Below are 19,212 nucleotides of genomic sequence, written 5' to 3' on the forward strand. Positions count from 1 at the left end.
AGGCCACAAACGATAAGGGGGGGTAAGGGCCCGCCGAATTTGAGGGTGAGGCTCTGGAGGTTGCACTGGAAGTCCAGGCACAACAGGAGTGCAGCGCAGAGATTAGGAAGGACATAGAGGCGGAAGTTACTAAATTCAATGCCCTGGACCGTGAGGGTGACTGTACAAAAGCCTCGGATTGGGACGGAGTGGGATCCGGAGGCTAGGGAGATCCTTTGATTGGCAGGGTGGACCGCGAGAGGGCAGCGTCTTACCGTATCTGGGTGAATGAAGCTTTCGGTGCTCCCGGAGTCCAGTAGGCACGAGGTCGCGTGGCCGTTGATTTTAACCGTTGTCGACGCGGTGGCCAGGTTGTGCGGGCGAGATTGGTCCAGCATCATCGAAGCGAGCTGCGGGTAGCCATCGAATGCTTCGGGTGGCGAGCGTGTGCGGTTCCGATGTCGGGATGTCCGGAGACCCTGTGGGGAACAAGATGGCGGCGCCCATGGTGCGCACATTACAGGTCGGGACAAGATGGCGGCTCCCATTGTGCGTCTAGCGTGGGGGAGGGGGCGATAGCGGGCGCAATCGCAGCTACTGCGTGGGCCTGGCACACCGCCGCGAAGTGGCCCTTTTTACTGCAGGTTTTACAAATTGCAGTGCGGTCCGGGCAGTGTTGGCGGGGGTGCTTCTGCTGACCGCAGAAGTAGCAGCGGGGACCCCCGGGGTGCGCGGATCGGCGTGCGGCGCAGGTGTATTGGGAAGGCAGGGCCCCGGCTGAGGAGGTTGCTGGCGGGGTCCAAGAGGAGTAGGAAGGAGTAGAAGTGTGGGCAGCGCGGCGGGAGGGGTACGATTGTACGTTACAGGATGCAACCGTCATAGAGAGCGCCAAGGTTTTCGTCTCCGCCAGTTTGAGCGTGGCCCCTTCTAGCAATCGTTCTCAGATGTGCTCCGACGCAATTTCCGTCACGAAGGCATCGCGCCTGAGGAGATTTGCGTGTTCGGCGGCCGTGATGGCCTGACAGTCACAGTCCCGGACGAGTGGAATTAGGACCCGCCAGAAGTCTTCGATGGACTCACCAGGTGGTTGCGAGCGGGTGGCGAGTACATGCCTGGCGAAGAGCGTGTTCGCCTTCTGTGTGTAGTGTTCCTTAAGGTGTTCCATTGCTTTTGTGTAATTCGTGGCGCCTTGGATCAACGGGAACACGCTGGAGCTCAGTCTGGAGTACAGGACGTTTATCTTCTGAGCCTCCGTTGGCTCGGGGTCCGCAGCCTTGATGTAGGCCTCAAAACATGCTAGCCAGTGAGTAAAGTCTTTTTGGCGTCGGGCGAGTGCGGATCCAGCTGCAGGCGATCGGGCTTAATTCGGATATCCATTCTGTGGAAAATCTGACTGTAATAAATTGATGCACGATCAATTGCACAAAGACTAAAGATGGGTACAACTGTGGCTTTATTACAGTCAGATGCGTGGCCTCCTGCTGCAGCTGGCGAAATGGCTGGGCACTGGAGGTCATGCATATTTATGGAGGCCAGCCGGCAGGAGCTACCGGCGAACCTGTAGTGCAGGTCCTACCTTACATCTCCTATTACAATGGATCGCCACAAGGACAATTTAATTATTTATTCAATAGCCAAGTCAGTTTGAGCATCTCTGAAAATTGATTGCTCAGATTACAAATCAAAATGCTTTTCCAGGTTTTTAAACAACGTTTTTAAATAGAACATCTAGTGCATTATGTTAGTTCCATTCTCCAGCACTATCTATTTTTAGTTTCAAAAGCTGTGAGAAACAACTATATCTGATGTGTAAAATATAAACTCTCACTTCGAAAGTCAGACGAACAAATGAGCTCTCTTTGTTTCCTCTTCTTTGGAAACGTCTGAGGAACTATTAACTCAGATGTACTTTTACATTTTTATATTCAACATTCTGACTATACTTTGTTATAGGGTAAAAAGCCAGCTTCAGGCCAATGTGCTTTTAGGGAGCAAAAGATTCCTGCAAGGCATTTATTTATACAACGTCTAACAGAATAAAATGCCCTGAGGCACCTTTCAGGGACATTGCAGAAGAAAATTTACATACTCATTTTCCATTCTTTTTTCTGACATCTAAGTCCACCATCTTATCAGCTCCGTTTTTTTAATTTTCCAGTTGTACAAACTGCACTTTTTTGCTTGAACAAGTTTTCGTCCAAGTTAACGGGCGCAGACGTGCAGGATCATCATGCGGTGGTCGCAGACCACCTGTATGTTCATCGAATAGGTCCCCTTCCTATTGGTGAACATGGCCCTGTTATCTGCAGGTGGCCGCACGGCGACGTGCATCCCATCAATCGCGCCCTGGACCATGGGGAACCCGGCCACGGCAGAGAAGCCCACGGCCCGGGCATCTTGGCTGGCCCGGTCCACAGGGAAGCGGATGTAGCGGTGCGCCATGGCATATAGGGCGTCTGTCACTGCCCGGATGCACCGGTGCACCGATGTCTGCGATATGCCGGACAGGTCCCCACTCGGTGCCTGGAATGACCCCGTTGCATAAACGTTCAGGGCCACCGTAACCTTAACGGACACGGGGAGAGGGTGTCCCCGCCAGTGCCACGCGGTGACAGGTGTGCCAGCAGGTGGCAGATGTGTGCCACGGTTTCCAGCCTCATCCGGAGTCTCCTCCTGCATTCCCGGTCCGTGAGGTCCTGGTATGACTGCCGGGGCCGGTACACACGGGGCGCCCTCGGGTGCCTCCGTTGCTGTGGGGCCGCGACGTCCTCCTCCCCCTCCTCGTCCTGTCGGTCAGGTGTCCCTCCAGCCTGGGCGGCTGCCGCCTGCCCCTCTGCGGCAGCCTGCGCCGCCTCTCTGGCACGCTCCTCCTCCTCCTCCTCCTCTTCCTCATCCAGGGCAACATAGACATTAGCGGCTGCCACCACGGCGGCCAACATCGCTGGATGGTCGGAAAACATGACGGCCTGGTTGGGGGGGGGGAACGACGACATGTCATCATTGCCCATATCCCCTCCTCCCCCCAGCCAGGTGGCATGGACCGCATGGATCCAACTGTTGGAGACTGGCACCTGGCCAGGTGGACCAACTCACTTGCCACCCCATCCCCCTCCCTGGCACGGACCCCCCCATCCCCCTCCCCGGCACGGACCCCCCCCTTCCTCCTCCCCGGCACGGGCCCCCCATCCTCCTCCCCGGCACGGACCCCCCATCTCCTCCCCGGCACGGACCCCCCCCCCATCCCCCTCCCCGGCACGGACCCCCCATCCTCCTCCCCGGCACGGACCCCCCCATCCTCCTCCCCGGCACGGGCCCCCCATCCTCCTCCCCGGCACGGACCCCCCCATCCTCCTCCCCGGCACGGGCCCCCCATCCCCCTCCCCGGCACGGACCCCATCCTCATCCCCGGCACAGACCCCCCCCCATCCCCCTCCCCGGCACGGACCCCCCCATCCTCCTCCCCGGCACGGACCCCCATCCTCCTCCCCGGCACGGACCCCCCATCCTCCTCCCCGGCACGGACCCCCCATCCTCCTCCCCGGCACGGACCCCCCCATCCTCCTCCACGGCACGGGCCCCCCATCCTCCTCCACGTCACGGACCCCCCCCATCCCCCTCCCCGGCACGGACCCCATCCTCCTCCCCGGCACGGACCCCCCCCCATCCCCCTCCCCGGCACGGACCCCGTCCTCCTCCCCGGCACGGACCGCCCCCCCCCCCCATCCCCCTCCCCGGCACGGACCCCATCCTCCTCCCCAGCACGGACCCCCCCCATCCCCCTCCCCGGCACGGACCCCATCCTCCTCCCCGGCACGGACCCCCCCCCCATCCCCCTCCCCAGCACTGACCCCCCCTCCCGGCACTCCCCCGGAGCCCAGCCCACTCTAACCACCCCCCCCGCCGCACACACACACACAACCCTACATACACCTCTCCCCACACATTCAGACTGCGGCCACGCCATCGCCTGCCCAGCAGCCAACCCCCCAGGCCGTCACCCACCTCCACGCTGGTCGGCGTGAACCTGGAGTACAGGTTGACGCCGATTAAAAGGAGGTTTGATTTACGTCGACGTGACCCGTCATTACGTCAGCGGGACTTCGGCCCATCCGGACGGGAGAATATCGGCAGGCCCAAAATCGGTTGCCTTGCGCCCACCCATGCCATTCTCCGACGTCTGCGGCGCCATTAACGCCCCGCCGACTTTTCTCCCTTCGGAGACTTCGGCAACCGGCGGGGGCGGGATTCACGGGTCAGAGAATGACACCCCAGATATTCCTTCTCGGCCAATACACCCAACCATGTAAGTCCTTCTACCCCCACCTAAGGAATTCATGCTTCTTTACAAACGTGAGATTTTTCCTCATATGTTTGAATTTACTACATCAGGCTTTTTTCATAGGATCAAACAATTGCTTTTTGGCAATACTACAGATAACTACATACAGTACATTGGTGTGTTTAAATGTGACCCTGCTCACAAAGTATCAGTCACTTTAATCTTAGGCTCCTGTAGCTTATGTCAATGCTGTGAAATATTTTAGTTTTACACATGCATTTAGTATAATGCCCAATTTAAATCATCTAACTGTTTCATTTAGTATTAATGGCTGCACCCAACAGGTGGAATGTTACAAGCGGCACGGTGGCACAGTGGTTGGCACTGCTGCCTCACAGTGCCTGGGACCTGGGTTCAATTCTGGCCTTGGATGTCTGTGGGAGTTTGCATTCTTTACCTGTGTGGGTTTTCTCTGGGTGCTCCGCTTTCCTCCCAAAGTCCAAAGATGGGCAAGTTAAGTGGATTGACCTAGCTAAATTCCCCCTTAGTTTCCAGGGATGGTTAGGCGGGGATTCCGGAACAGGGCAGGGAAGTGGGCCTCGTAGAATGCTCTTTCAGAGGGTCGGTGCAGACTCATCTGCACTGTAGGGAGAGATTCTATGGTTCTAACCTGAAAGATATTCTGAGGTCGAGACCAAAACTGGGTCCTGACTGCTGGTGATGCCTCAGTCTGGTGTGGGGTGTGGAAGGAAAGGGAGGCAGCGAAATAAAGGAGACTTTGCTATCCCCCCAGAAGTTCCTCCCAGGAGTGGCATGACGTCCAGGCGGCACGGTAGCACAGTGGTTAGCACTGTTGCTTCACAGCCCCAGGGAACTGGGTTCGACTCCTGGCTTGGGTCACTGCCGCCCACATTGCCCCCTATAAAGATGGTGGCCGTGAATACAAAGTGTATATGGACCATGTTGGCAACAAACACAGCCAATGGATGTACTTTATTGAAATTTAAGTATATATGCTTTTCACTAAGTTGACAACTCAAGTATGGAGGCGCCAACCAACAACACATATCTAACGTGAGTTTGTATGAGGAGCGATTGTACAGTTTAGGCCCATACTCTCTCGGGTTTAAAAGAATGAGGGGACATCTAATTGAGGTATACAAGATGGTAAAAGGTATGGATAAAGTAGATATGGAGCTGATGCTTCCTCTTGTGGGGCATTCTAAAACAAGAGGTCATAATCTTAGAATAAGAGATAACAGATTTGAGGAAAAACGACTTCTCCCAAAGGGTTGCGAATCTGTGGAATCCGCTACCCCATATTGCGGTGGATGCTGGGACAGCGAGTAAATTTAAGGAGGATTTAGACGGATTTTTAATTGGTAATGTGTTGAAGGGTTATGGAGAACGGGCAGGACGGTGGAGTTGAGGCCAGGGTGGGATCAGCCATGATCACATTGAAGGTGTTAGGTTTGGGAGTCTAAATTGCGTATTCCCGCTCCGAGGTCATGTGTTCTAGGAGATGCTCTGGCTGATTTTATAATCCAGCTCTTGGTCTGTAACATTGTAGGTAGCAGATGAGGAACATATCAGACATGATAGAATGGCGGAGCAGACCCGATGGGCCGAATGGCCTAATTCTGCCCCTATATTTTATGAACTTATGAATTTATGAACGAATAATGAGGAACTGGAACTCTGGATGATTGCTCCGCTCCCTAGCCTCGGGAGGCAAATTTTCAAAAAGTTGTTTTAAAATGAATACGGTATGTGATTCATGCTTGGACGAGGAGGCTGGCACAAACTCACTGATGTACATGGAATAACTTAAATAGCTATAGCATTACTGAGAAGGTTTGCATATGTCAAGTGCCTCGCGCTACATCAGGGGAGTTTAATGTAAATTGGTTGTGCACGATAACATTTAGTAAAAATATACATTATTTTAATATATGTAAATCTTTCAGCTTCATGGATCTTTCTGCTTGTTCACTATGACACAGAAAGCTATGGTAAAGGCCAAGATCAGGTTTAATCCCGTAACTGGTGAGTAAATCTCAGCTGGAGCAACAGAACGAAGAACAACAACAAACTGCATTTGTGATGAGGCCATGTACTTTGGGAGCTGATCCTTCATCCACTTGACCCTCAGACCTGAATGCATGGAGGGCTGGTGTGGAGAGATGGGGGTGTCTGCCACAAACTGGGATGAGCATATGGCCATGGTAAGGGAGAAACTAGGCATGTGGGGGCAATGTGCCCTCTCCATTACAGGTAAGAACCTAGTCATCATGTGTGAGGCGGACTGGGTATTGGTGTACATGGTGCAGGCATGGCCCATGACCTGATCCTGCGCTGCAAAGACATCTTCTAACTTTTCCAAACATCAACGATGGACTATGTCTGCAGGGACACCACATTAAAAATTGTGGATAGATGGAGGAAGAAACATGCCTCACATCACCCTCATCCTGATGGCCACCTGTGAAACGAAAAAATGAAAAAATGAAAATCGCTTTTTGTCACAAGTAGGCTTCAAGTGAAGTTACTGTGAAAAGCCCCTAGTCGCCACATTCCGGCGCCTGTTCGGGGAGGCTGTTACAGGAATTGAACCGTGCTCCTGGCCTGCCTTGGTCTGCTTTCAAAGCCAGCGATTTAGCCCTGTGCTAAACAGCCCCTTCCAACAGAGTATTCCATTACACTCCTGACTTGTGCCTTGTCGGTGGCTTTGGGGGGGTCAGGAGGTAAGTTATTCGCCGTAGGATTCCTAGCCTTTGACCTGCCCTGGTAGCTACAGTATTAATGTGGCTAGTCCAGTTGAGTTTTTAATCAATGGTAATCCCCACAATATTGATATTTTCAAGGCATTCAGCGATGGTGATGCCATTGAATGTCAAGGGGCAGTGGTTAGAACAGCTCTTGTTCATAAGAGCTGGTCATAAGAGCTCTTGTTCATAAGAGGATGGTCATTGCCAGCCACTTGTGTGGCGTAAATGTAACTTGCCACTTGTCAGCCCAAGCTTGGATGTTGTCCAAGTCCTGCTGAATTTGGACATGGACTACTTCATTATCTGAGGAGTCACGAATGGTGCTGAACATTGTGCAGTCATCTGGAAACATTCCATGTTTTGACCTTATGATGGAAGGTCCCTTCATTGATGAAGCAACTGAAGATGGTTAAGCCTAGGACACATTGGCCTAACCAACATGCTACACATTTCAGCATAACCTCCCTGCTCTTAACTCTGTACCCTGGTTAGTAAAGGCAAGTATATTGTATGTCTTCTTAACCACTGTATCCGTCTACCCAGCTACCTTAAGGGACTGATCCTTAGTGCTTCCCAGGATCGTACCATTCAACATATATTTCCTTGCTTTGTTTGTTCTGTCCAAGTGCATCACCTCACACTTACCCGGATTGAACTCCATTTACACTGATCATCCCATCTTTTGTTAAAATATTTTCCAATTAAAGGACATTTTAGCATGGCCAATCCACCTACCCTGCACATCTTTTTGGGTTGGGGAGGGGTGAGACCTACGCAGACAATGTGCAAACTCCACACAGACAATGACCCGGGGCCAGAATTAAATCCGGGTCCTCAGCATCATCTCTGATTAGCCCATCTTTTTTTTATAAATTTAGAGTACCCAATTCATTTTTTCCAATGAAGGGGCAATTTAGCGTGGCCAATCCATCTACACTGTACATCTTTTGGGTTCATAGATTATCATAGAATTTATAGTGCAGAAGGAGGCCATTCGGCCCATCGAATCTGCACCGGCTCTTGGAAAGAGCACCCTACCCAAGGTCAACACCTCCATCCTATCCCCATAACCCAGTAACCCCACCCAACACTAAGGGCAATTTTGGACACTAAGGGCAATTTATCATGGCCAATCTACCTAACCTGCACATCTTTGGACTGTGGGAGGAAACCGGAGCACCCGGAGGAAACCCACGCAAACACGGGGAGGATGTGCAGACTCCGCACAGACAGTGACCCAAGCCGGAATCCAACCTGGGACTCTGGAGCTGTGAAGCAATTGTGCTATCCACAATGCTACCGTAGGGTCGAAACCCACGCAAACACAGGGAGAATTTGCAAACTCCACACGGACAGTGACCCAGAGCCAGGATCGAACCTGGGACCTCAGCACCGTGAGGCAGCAGTGCTAACCATTATGCCACCATGCTGCCCCCACCGATCAGCCTATCTGATCAGCCTGTCTATATCCTCCTGTAATTTAAGACTATCCTCACTATTTATCGCCCCACCAATTTTTGTATCATCCACGAACTTACTGATCAACCCTCCTACTCTCATGTCTAAATTATTGATATGAACCACAAATAGCAAGGGCCCCCACACTGATCCCTGTGGGACCCCAATGGACACAGGGGAGTCAGGAGTTAAGTTACTCTGCGGAATTCCCAACCTTAGGCCTGCTTTTGTTGCCAGGATTTATTTGGCTAGTCCAGTTACATTTCTGATCAGTGGTAATCCCCGGCATGGTGAGAGTGATGGATTCACTGATGGCAGTTCCATTGACTGATGTTTGGATTCACCCTTGCTGGTGATGATAATTGCCTGACACATTTGTGGTATGAGTGTTACCTGCCACCTATCAACCCAAACCTGGATATTGTCCAAGTCTTGCTGCATTTGAACATGGGCTACTTCAGTATCTGAAGAGTCACAAATAGTGCTGAACGTTGTGTAGTCATCTGCGAACATCCCTACATCTGACCTTATGATGAAGGGAATATCATTGATAAAGCAGCTGGAGACACTACCCTGAGGAACTCCTGCAGTGATGTCCTGGGGCTGAGATGAATGATCTTCAACAATTACAACCATCTTCCTTTGTGCTAGGTATGACTCCAACCAGTGGATAACTATCTCTCAATTTTCATTGACTCCAGTTTTGCGAGGGCTCCTTGATACGACACTTGGTCAAATGCTGCCTTGACTGTCCTCAAGGACAGTCACTCGTATCTTGTCTCTTGAGATGAGCACTTTGTCCATGTTTAAACATGAGGTCAGGAGCTGACTGACCCTGGCGGAACCCAAATTTAGCATTGCTGAGTTGGTTATTGCTGTGTTGGGCCTGCTTGACAGCACTGTTGATAACCCCTTCCATCACTTTTTCTGATGATCGAGAGTAGTCTGATGGGACTGATTGGATTTGTCCTGATTATTGTGGACATAGCACACCTGGACAATTTTTCACATTGCCGGGTAGATGCCAGTGTTGTAGCTGTACTTGAACAGTTTGGCTAAGAGTTCAGCTAGTTCTGGACCACAAGTTTTCAGTACTGTTACTGGGATATTATCAGTGCCCATAGCCTTTGCAGTATCCAGTGCCTTCAGCTGTTTCTTGATATCACGTGGAGCGAATGGAATTGCCTGAAGACTGACATCTGTGATGCTTGAGCCTCTGGACGAGACTGAGATGGATCATCCGCTTGGCACTTCTGGCTGAAGATTGTTGCAAATGCCTCAGCGTTGTCTTTTACACAAACGTGCTGGGCTCCTTTAACATTAATTAATCAACGGAGATTTAAAAAGTGCAGGAGCTGCGAGTCGGAGCGGAGATTTAAAAAGCGCGGGAGCTGCGAGTCGGAGCGGAGATTTAAAAAGAGCGGGAGCTGCGAGTCGGAGCGGAGATTTAAAAAGAGCGGGAGCTGCGAGTCGGAGCGGAGATTTAAAAAGAGCGGGAGCGGCGAGTCGGAGCGGAGATTTAAAAAGAGCGGGAGCTGCGAGTCGGAGCGGAGATTTAAAAAGAGCGGGAGCTGCGAGTCAGAGCGGAGATTTAAAAAGAGCAGGAGCTGCGAGTCGGAGCGGAGATTTAAAAAGAGCGGGGGCTGCGAGTCATAGTGGAGATTTAAAAAGAGCGGGAGGTGCGAGTCGGAGCGGGGATTTAAAAAGATCGCGGCCTACTTTCGGGAGCCGTTCGGAGGAGGAGGAGCAGTCTCTGTCAGGGAGAGAACCTGAGAACATCTGAGGTCCTCAGAAGGTAAGAAGGTAAGTAAGTGATTTTTACGCATTTTCACTTTTATTACCTTTTCAAATTGTGTATGTGGGGGGGGAAACTGAAGTGACATCACAGAAAAGCTGTGACCTGAGTGGCTGGTTGGGAATCTACACTAAATTTTAAAAATTAAGCATTGGTAACTAATTAAACATAATTACTTAATTATAATTTAGAGGGGTATCTAAGCCAGAGATCGGAGAATACTATATTATCTTTCACATTTATAGTAGAAATCTAGTGCTAGGAAACAGATAGTTAACAGTAGCTTTAAAAAAAAAAAAATTTTTAACTTTTAATTTTAATTTACTAATTAATTGACGCAATGTCAGTTAGAGGGGTACAGTGCTCTGACTGTGAAATGTGGCAGGTCCGGGAGGCATCCAGCGTCCCGGACGGCTTCATCTGCAGAAAGTGCACCCAACTGGAGCTCCGCACAGACCGCATGGTTCGGTTGGAGCAGCAATTGGATGCACTTAGGAGCATGCAGGGGCGGAAAGCATCATAGATCACAGTTATATAAATGTGGTCACACCCAAGGTGCAGGCAGAGAAATGGGTGACCACCAGAAAGGGCAGGCAGTCAGTGCAGGAATCCCCTGTGGTTGTCCCCCTCTCGAACAGATATACCCCTTTGGATACTGTCGGGGGGGATAGCCTATCAGGGGAAAACAGCAGCAGCCAGAGCAGTGGCACCACGGCTGGCTCTGATGTTCAGAAGGGAGGGTCAAAGCGCAGAAGAGCAATAGTAATAGGGGACTCTATAGTCAGGGGCACTGATAGGCGCTTCTGTGGATGTGAAAGAGACTCCAGAATGGTATGTTGCCTCCCTGGTGCCAGGGTCCAGGATGTCTCCGAACGGGTAGAGGGCAAACAGGCAGAGGTCGTTGTACATAATGGTACTAATGACATAGGCAGGAAGGGGCATGAGGTCCTGCAGCAGGAGTTCAGGGAGCTAGGCAGAACGTTAAAAGACAGGACATCTAGGGTTGTAATCTCAGGATTACTCCCTGTGTCACGTGCCAGTGAGGCTAGAAATAGGAAGATAGAGCAGCTAAACACGTGGCTAAACAGCTGGTGTAGGAGGGAGGGTTTCCGTTATCTGTACCACTGGGAGCTCTTCCGGGGCAGGTGTGACCTATATAAGAAGGACGGGTTGCATCTAAACTGGAGAGGCATAAATATCCTGGCCGCGAGGTTTGCGTGTGTCACACGGGAGGGTTTAAACTAGTATGGTAGGGGGGTGGGCACGGGAGCAATAGGTCAGAAGGTGAGAGCATTGAGGGAGAACTAGGGAATAGGGACAGTGGGGCTCAGAGGCAGAGCAGACAGGGAGAAGTTGCTGAACACAGCGGGTCTGGTGGCCTGTAGTGCATATGTTTTAATGCAAGAAGTATTATGGGTAAGGCAGATGAATTTAGAGACCTGGTTGAGGGAAGGGCAGGATTGGCAGCTAAACGTTCCAGGATTTAGATATTTCAGGTGGGATAGAGGGGGATGTAAAAGGGGTGGCGGAGTTGCGCTACTGGTCAGGGAGGATATCACAGCTGTACTACGGGAGGACACCTCAGAGGGCTGTGAGGTTATATGGGTAGAGATCAGGAATAAGAAGGGTGCAGTCACAATGTTGGGGGTTTACTACAGGCCTCCCAACAGCCAGCGGGAGATAGAGGAGCATATAGGTAGACAGATTTTGGAAAAGAGTAAAAACAACAGGGTTGTGGTGATGGGAGACTTCAACTTCCCCAATATTGACTGGGACTCACTTGTGCCAGGGGCTTAGACGGGGTAGAGTTTGTAAGGAGCATCCAGGAGGGCTTCTTAAAACAATCTGTCGACAGTCCAACTAGGGAAGAGGCTGTACTGGACCTGGTATTGGGGAATGAGCCTGGCCAGGTGGTAGAAGTTTCAGTAGGGGAGCATTTCGGGAACAGTGACCACAATTCAGTAAGTTTTAAAGTGCTGGTGGACAAGGATAAGAGTGGTCCTAGGATGAATGTGCTAAATTGGGGGAAGGCTAATTATAACGATATTAGGCAGGAACTGAAGAACCTAGATTGGGGGCGGATGTTTGAGGGTAAATCAACATATGACATGTGGGAGGCTTTCAGTGTCAGTTGAAAGGAATTCAGGACCGGCATGTTCCTGTGAGGAAGAAGGATAAATATGGCAATTTTCGGGAACCTTGGATAACGAGAGATATTGTAGGCCTCGTCAAAAAGAAAAAGGAGGCATTTGTCAGGGCTAAAAGGCTGGGAACAGACGAAGCCTGTGTGGAATATAAGGAAAGTAGGAAGGAACTTAAGCAAGGAGTCAGGAGGGCTAGAAGGGGTCACGAAAAGTCATTGGCAAATAGGGTTAAGGAAAATCCAAAGGCTTTTTACACGTACATAAAAAGCAAGAGGGTAGCCAGGGAAAGGGTTGGCCCACTGAAGGGTAGGCAAGGGAATCTATGTGTGGAGCCAGAGGAAATGGGTGAGGTACTAAATGAATACTTTGCATCAGTATTCACCAAAGAGAAGGAATTGGTAGATGTTGAGTCTGGAGAAGGGTGTGTAGATAGCCTGGGTCACATTGAGATCCAAAAAGACGAGGTGTTGGGCGTCTTAAAAAATATTAAGGTAGATAAGTCCCCAGGGTCTGATGGGATCTACCCCAGAATACTGAAGGAGGCTGGAGAGGAAATTGCTGAGGCCTTGACAGAAATCTTTGGATCCTCACTGTCTTCAGGTGATGTTCCGGAGGACTGGAGGATAGCCAATGTTGTTCCTCTGTTTAAGAAGGGTAGCAAGGATAATCCAGGGAACTACAGGCCAGTGAGCCTTACTTCAGTGGTAGGGAAATTACTGGAGAGAATTCTTTGAAACAGGATCTACTCCCATTTGGAAGCAAGTGGATGTATTAACGAGAGGCAGCATGGTTTTGTGAAGGGGAGGTCATAGAATCACAGAATAGAATCATAGAAGTTTACAGCATGGAAACAGGGCCTTCGGCCCAACCAGTCCATGCCGCCCAGTTTTTACCATTAAGCTAGTCCCAGTTGCCCGCACTTGGCCCATAACCCTCTATACCCATCTTACCCATGTAACTATCTAAATGCTTTTTGAAAGATACAATTGTACCCGCCTCTACTACTACCTCTGGCAGCCCATTCCAGACACTCACTACCCTCTGAGTGAAGAAATTGCCCCTCTGGGCCCTTCTGAATCTCTCCCCTCTCACCTTAAACCTATGCCCTCTAGTTTTAGACTCCCCTACCTTTGGGAAAAGATGTTGACTATCTACCTTATCTATGCCCCTCATTATTTTATAGACCTCTATAAGATCACACTAAGCCTCCTACGCTCCAAGGAAAAAAGTCCCAGTCTATCCAGCCTATCCTTATAACTCAAACCATCAAATCCCGGCAACATCCTAGTAAATCTTTTCTGCACTCTTTCCAGTTTATTAATATCCTTCCTATAATAGGGTGACCAGAACTGCACACAGTATTCCAAGTGTGGCCGTACCAGTGTCTTGTACAACTTCAACAAGACGTCCCAACTCCTGTATTCAATGTTCTGACCAATGAAACCAAGCATGCCGAATGCCTTCTTCACCACCCTGTCCACCTGCGACTCCACCTTCAAGGAGCTATGAACATGTACTCCTAGATCTCTTTGTTCTATAACTCTCCCCAACGCCATACCATTAACTGAGTAGGTCCTGGCCTGATGCGATCTGCCAAAATGCATCACCTCACATTTATCTAAATTAAACTCCATCTGCCATTCGTTGGCCCACTGGCCTAATTGATCAAGATCCCGTTGCAATCCTAGATAACCTTCTTCACTATCCACTGTGCCACCAATCTTGGTGTCATCTGCAAACTTACTAACCATGCCTCCTAAATTCTCATCCAAATCATTAATATAAATCACAAATAACAGTGGACCCAGCACCGATCCCTGAGGCACACCACTGGTCACAGGCCTCCAGTTTGAAAAACAACCCTCTGCCTTCTGTCGTCCAGCCAATTTTGAATCCAATTGGCAACCTCACCCTGGATCCCGTGAGCTTTAACCTTCTGCAACAACCTACCATGCGGTACCTTGTCAAAGGCTTTGCTAAAGTCCATGTAGACAACGTCTACTGCACTGCCCTCATCTACCTTCTTGGTCACCCCCTCAAAAAACTCAATCAAATTTGTGAGACATGATTTTCCACGCACAAAGCCATGCTGACTGCCCCGAATCAGTCCTTGCCTCTCTAAATGCTTGTAGATCCTGTCTCTCAGAATACCTTCTAGCAACTTACCTACTACAGACGTTAGGCTCACCGGTCTGTAGTTCCCAGGCTTTTCCCTGCTGCCCTTCTTAAACAAGGGCACAACATTCGCCACTCTCCAATCTTCAGGCACCTCACCTGTGGCGGCCGATGATTCAAATATCTCTGTTAGGGGACCCGCAATTTCCTCCCTAGCCTCCCACAACACCCTGGGATACATTTCATCAGGTCCCGGGGATTTATCTACCTTGAAGCGCTTTAAGACTTCCAGCACCTCCTCCTCTATAATATGCACACTTCTCAAGACATCACTATTTATTTCCCCTAGTTTCCTAACATCCATGCCTTTCTCCACCGTGAATACCGATGAGAAATATTCATTCAGGATCTCACCCAACTCTTGTGGCTCTGCACATAGATGCCTTGTTGATCCTTAAGAGGCCCTACTCTGTCCCTAGTTACTAGTTTCCCCTTTATGTATTTGTAGAATCTCTTTGGATTCTCCCTTGCATTATTTGCCAAAGCAATTTCATGTCCCCTTTTTGCCCTCCTGATTTCCCTCTGAACTCTATTTCGACAATCTCTACACTCTTCAAGGGATCCACTTGATCCCAGTTGCTTATGTCGTCATATGCCTCCTTCTTCTTTTTGACCAGAGTCTCAATATCTCGAGTCATCCAGGGTTCCCTACTTCTACCAGCCTTACCCTTCACTCTAAAGGGAATGTGCTTACCCTGCACCCTGGTTAACACATTTTTAAAAGCCTCCCATTTACCAGCCGTCCATTTGCCTGCCAACAGTCTCCCCCAATCTACCTCTGCAAGTTCCTGTCTGATACCATCAAAATTGGCCTTGCCCCAATTAAGAATTTTAACTCTTGGGCCAGACCTATCATTCTTCATAGCTATCTTAAAACTAATGGAGTTATGGTCACTTGTCCCAAAGTGATCTCTCACTAGCACTTCTGTCACTTGCCCTTCCTTATTTCCCAAGACGAGGTGAAGTTTTGCCCCCTTTCTAGTCGGTCCATCCACATACTGAATGAGGAATTCCTCCTGAATACACTCAACAAATTTCCCTCCATCCAAGCCCCTAATGCTATGGCTGTCCCAGTCAATGGTGGGAAAGTTAAAGTCCCCTACTACTACCACCCTATTATTCTTGCAGCTATCTGTAATCTCCTTACATATTTGCTCCTCAATTTCCCGCTGACTATTTGGGGGCCTGTAGTACAGTCCTACCAAGGTGATCTCTCCCTTCTTATTTTTCAGTTCCACCCATATAGACTCAGTGGGCGAACCCTCGGATATATCCCCTCTAAGTACTGCCGTGATGTTCTCCCTAATCAAAAACGCCACTCCCCCTCCTCTCTTACCTCCTGTTCTATCCTTTCTATAGCATCTGTACCCCGGAACATTGAGCTGCCAGTCCTGCCCCTCCCTTAGCCATGTTTCAGTCATAGCTATAATATCCCAGTCCCATGTGCCCGTCCATGCCCTGAGTTCATCCGCTTTGCCCGTCAGGCCCCTTGCATTGAAATAAATGCAGTTTAATGTAGACCTTCCTTGCTCTCTGCCCTGCTTTCTCAGGTCATGCTTTACACACTCTCCCTTCCTGCCTTTTGTTTCTGTCCCCACTGACTTCCTACATTGGTTCCCATCCCCCTGCCACATTAGTTTAAACCCTCCCCAACTGCACTAGCAAACACACCCCCGAGAACATTGGTTCCGGTCCCACCCAGACGCAGACCGTCCGATTTGTACAGGTCCCACCTCCCCCAGAACCGGTCCCAATGTCCCAGGAATTTGAAACCCTCCCTCTTGCACCATCTCTCAAGCCACGTATTCATCCTAGCTATCCTGTCATTCCTACTCTGACTATCACGTGGCACTGGTAGCAATCCTGAGATTACTACCTTTGAGGTCCTACTTTTTAGTTTAACTCCTAACTCCCTAAATTCAGCTTGTAGGACCTCATCCTGTTTTTTACCTATATCGTTGGTGCCTATATGCACCACGACAGCTGGCTGTTCACCCTCCCCCTCCAGAATTCCCTGCAGCCGCTCCGAGACATCCTTGACCCTTGCACCAGGGAGGCGACATACCAACCTGGATTCTCGTTTGCGTCCACAGAAACGCCTGTCTATTCCCCTTACAATTGAATCCCCTATCACTATAGCTCTGCCACTCTTTTTCCCGCCCTTCTGTGCAGCAGAGCCAGCCACGGTGCCATGAACCTGGCTGCTGCCACCTTCCCCTGGTGAGCCATCTCCCCCAACAGTTTCCAAAACGGTAAATCTGTTTTGGAGGGAGATGACCGCAGGGGATCCCTGCACTGCCTTCCTACTCTTCCTCTGTCTGTTGGTCACCCATTCCCTATCTGCCTCAGTAATTTTAATCTGCGGTGTGACCAACTCACTGAATGTGCTATCCACAACTTCCTCAGTATCGCGGATGCTCCAAAGTGAATCCATCCGCAGCTCCAGAGCCGTCAAGCGGTCTAACAGGAGCTGCAGTTGGACACACTTCTTGCAGATGAAGGAGTCAGGGACACCAGAAGGGTCCCTGACTTGCCACATCTCACAAGAGGAGCATGACACGGGTCTGAGCTCTCCTGCCATGACTTAAACCTATAGTTAAATTTGAACTACACTACACAGCTAAGAGAAAGTCAAAGAGAGAGAAATCACTTACCAGTTACAAGCCAATCACTCACCTGCTGGCTGTGATGTAATTGCTCCCGAGGCTCCCTCACGGGTCTGCTTCTCTGCACCTCCTTAAGATGAGCACCAAATTCCCTTAACTAGTTAATTAATTCACTTAATTAATTGGATTTTTTTTGGGGGGGGGGGGGGGGACGGAACTCAACCCCAAACACCAAACTCCAAAAAAACAAACACAGCCCTCACTCACCTCTTACCCGAACTCAGCCTTACCCAATCTTAGATACACTCTGTTTGCCTCCAGCACTCAGCCTTACCCAAACTCAGATACCCTCTGTTTGCCTCCAGCACTCAGCCTTACCCAAACTCAGATACACTCTGTTTGCCTCCAGCACTCCGCTTCTAAAGGCACTTCAGCCACACCTTTTGTATTCTTCCTGATTTACAGTCAGCCAATAGGCCTGCTCCCAAAACTGATCTCCCGAAACTAACAGCTGACCTGCAAGGTAAGGAAGTTGTTAATCAGTACTTACCTCACCCAGGCAGCGACCTTTTATTCTGTCCCCTCTGCCTCGCAGCTCCCGCGCTTTTTCAAACTCCCGCGCTGTTTCCAAGGTCCCGGCTCCCTCTCTCGTGTCTCACTAACTTGATAGTGTTTTTCGAGGGGGTCACAAAGATGCTTGATGCAGGTAGGGCAGTGGATGTTGTCTATATGGACTTCAGTAAGGCCTTTGACAAGATCCCTCATGGTAGACTAGTACAAAAGGTGGAGTCACACGGGATCAGGGGTGAGCTGGCAAGGTGGATACAGAACTGGCTAGGTCATAGAAGGCAGAGAGTAGCAATGGAAGGATGCTTTTCTAATTGGAGGGCTGTGGCCAGTGGTGTTCCGCAGGGATCAGTGCTGGGACCTTTGCTGTTTGTAGTATATATAAATGATTTGGAGGAAAATGTAACTGGTCTGATTAGTAAGTTTGCAGACGACACAAAGTTTAGTGGAATTGCGGATAGTGATGAGGACTGTCAGAGGATACAACAGGATTTAGATTGTTTGGAGACTTGGGCGGAGAGATGGCAGATGGAGTTTAATCTGGACAAATGTGAGGTAATGCATTTTGGAAGATCTAATGCAGGTAGGAAATATACAGTGAATGGTGGAACCCTCAAGAGTATTGAAAGTCAGAGAGATCTAGGAGTACAGGTCCACAGGTCACTGAAAGGGGCAACACAGGTGGAGAAGGTAGTCAAGAAGGCATACGGCATGCTTGCCTTCATTGGCCGGGGCATTGAGTATAAGAATTGGCAAGTCATGTTGCAGCTGCATACAACCTTAGTTAGGCCACACTTGGAGTATAGTGTTCAATTCTGGTCGCCACACTACCAGAAGGATGTGGAGGCTTTAGAGAGGGTGCAGAAGAGATTTACCAGAATGTTGCCTGGTATGGAGGGCATTATCTATGAGGAGCGGTTGAATAAACTCGGTTTGTTCTCACTGGAACGACGGAGGTTGAGGGGCGACCTGACAGAGGTCTACAAAATTCTGAGGGGCATAGACAGAGTGGATAGTCAGAGGCTTTTCCCCAGGGTAGAGGGGTCAATTACTAGGGGGCATAGGTTCAAGGTGAGAGGGCAAGGTTTAGAGTAGATGTACGAGGCAAGCTTTTTACACAGAGGGCAGTGGGTGCCTGGAACTCGCTACCGGAGGTGGTGGTGGAAGCAGGGACGATAGTGACATTTAAGGGGCATCTTGACAAACACATGAATAGGATGGGAATAGAGAGATACGGACCCAGGAAGTGTAGAAGATTGTAGTTTAGTCGGGCAGTATGGTCGGCACGGGCTTGGAGGGCCGAAGGGCCTCTTCCTGTGCTGTACATTTCTTTGGTCTTTGTTCTTTGTTCTTTGGGGATGTGGATATTTGTGGAGCTTGCTCCTCCAGTGAGTTGTTTAATTGTCCACCACCATTCATGGCTGGATGTGGCAGGATTTCA

Source organism: Scyliorhinus torazame, chromosome 4 (assembly GCF_047496885.1).
Source record: "Scyliorhinus torazame isolate Kashiwa2021f chromosome 4, sScyTor2.1, whole genome shotgun sequence".
NCBI classification, from domain to species: domain Eukaryota; kingdom Metazoa; phylum Chordata; class Chondrichthyes; order Carcharhiniformes; family Scyliorhinidae; genus Scyliorhinus; species Scyliorhinus torazame.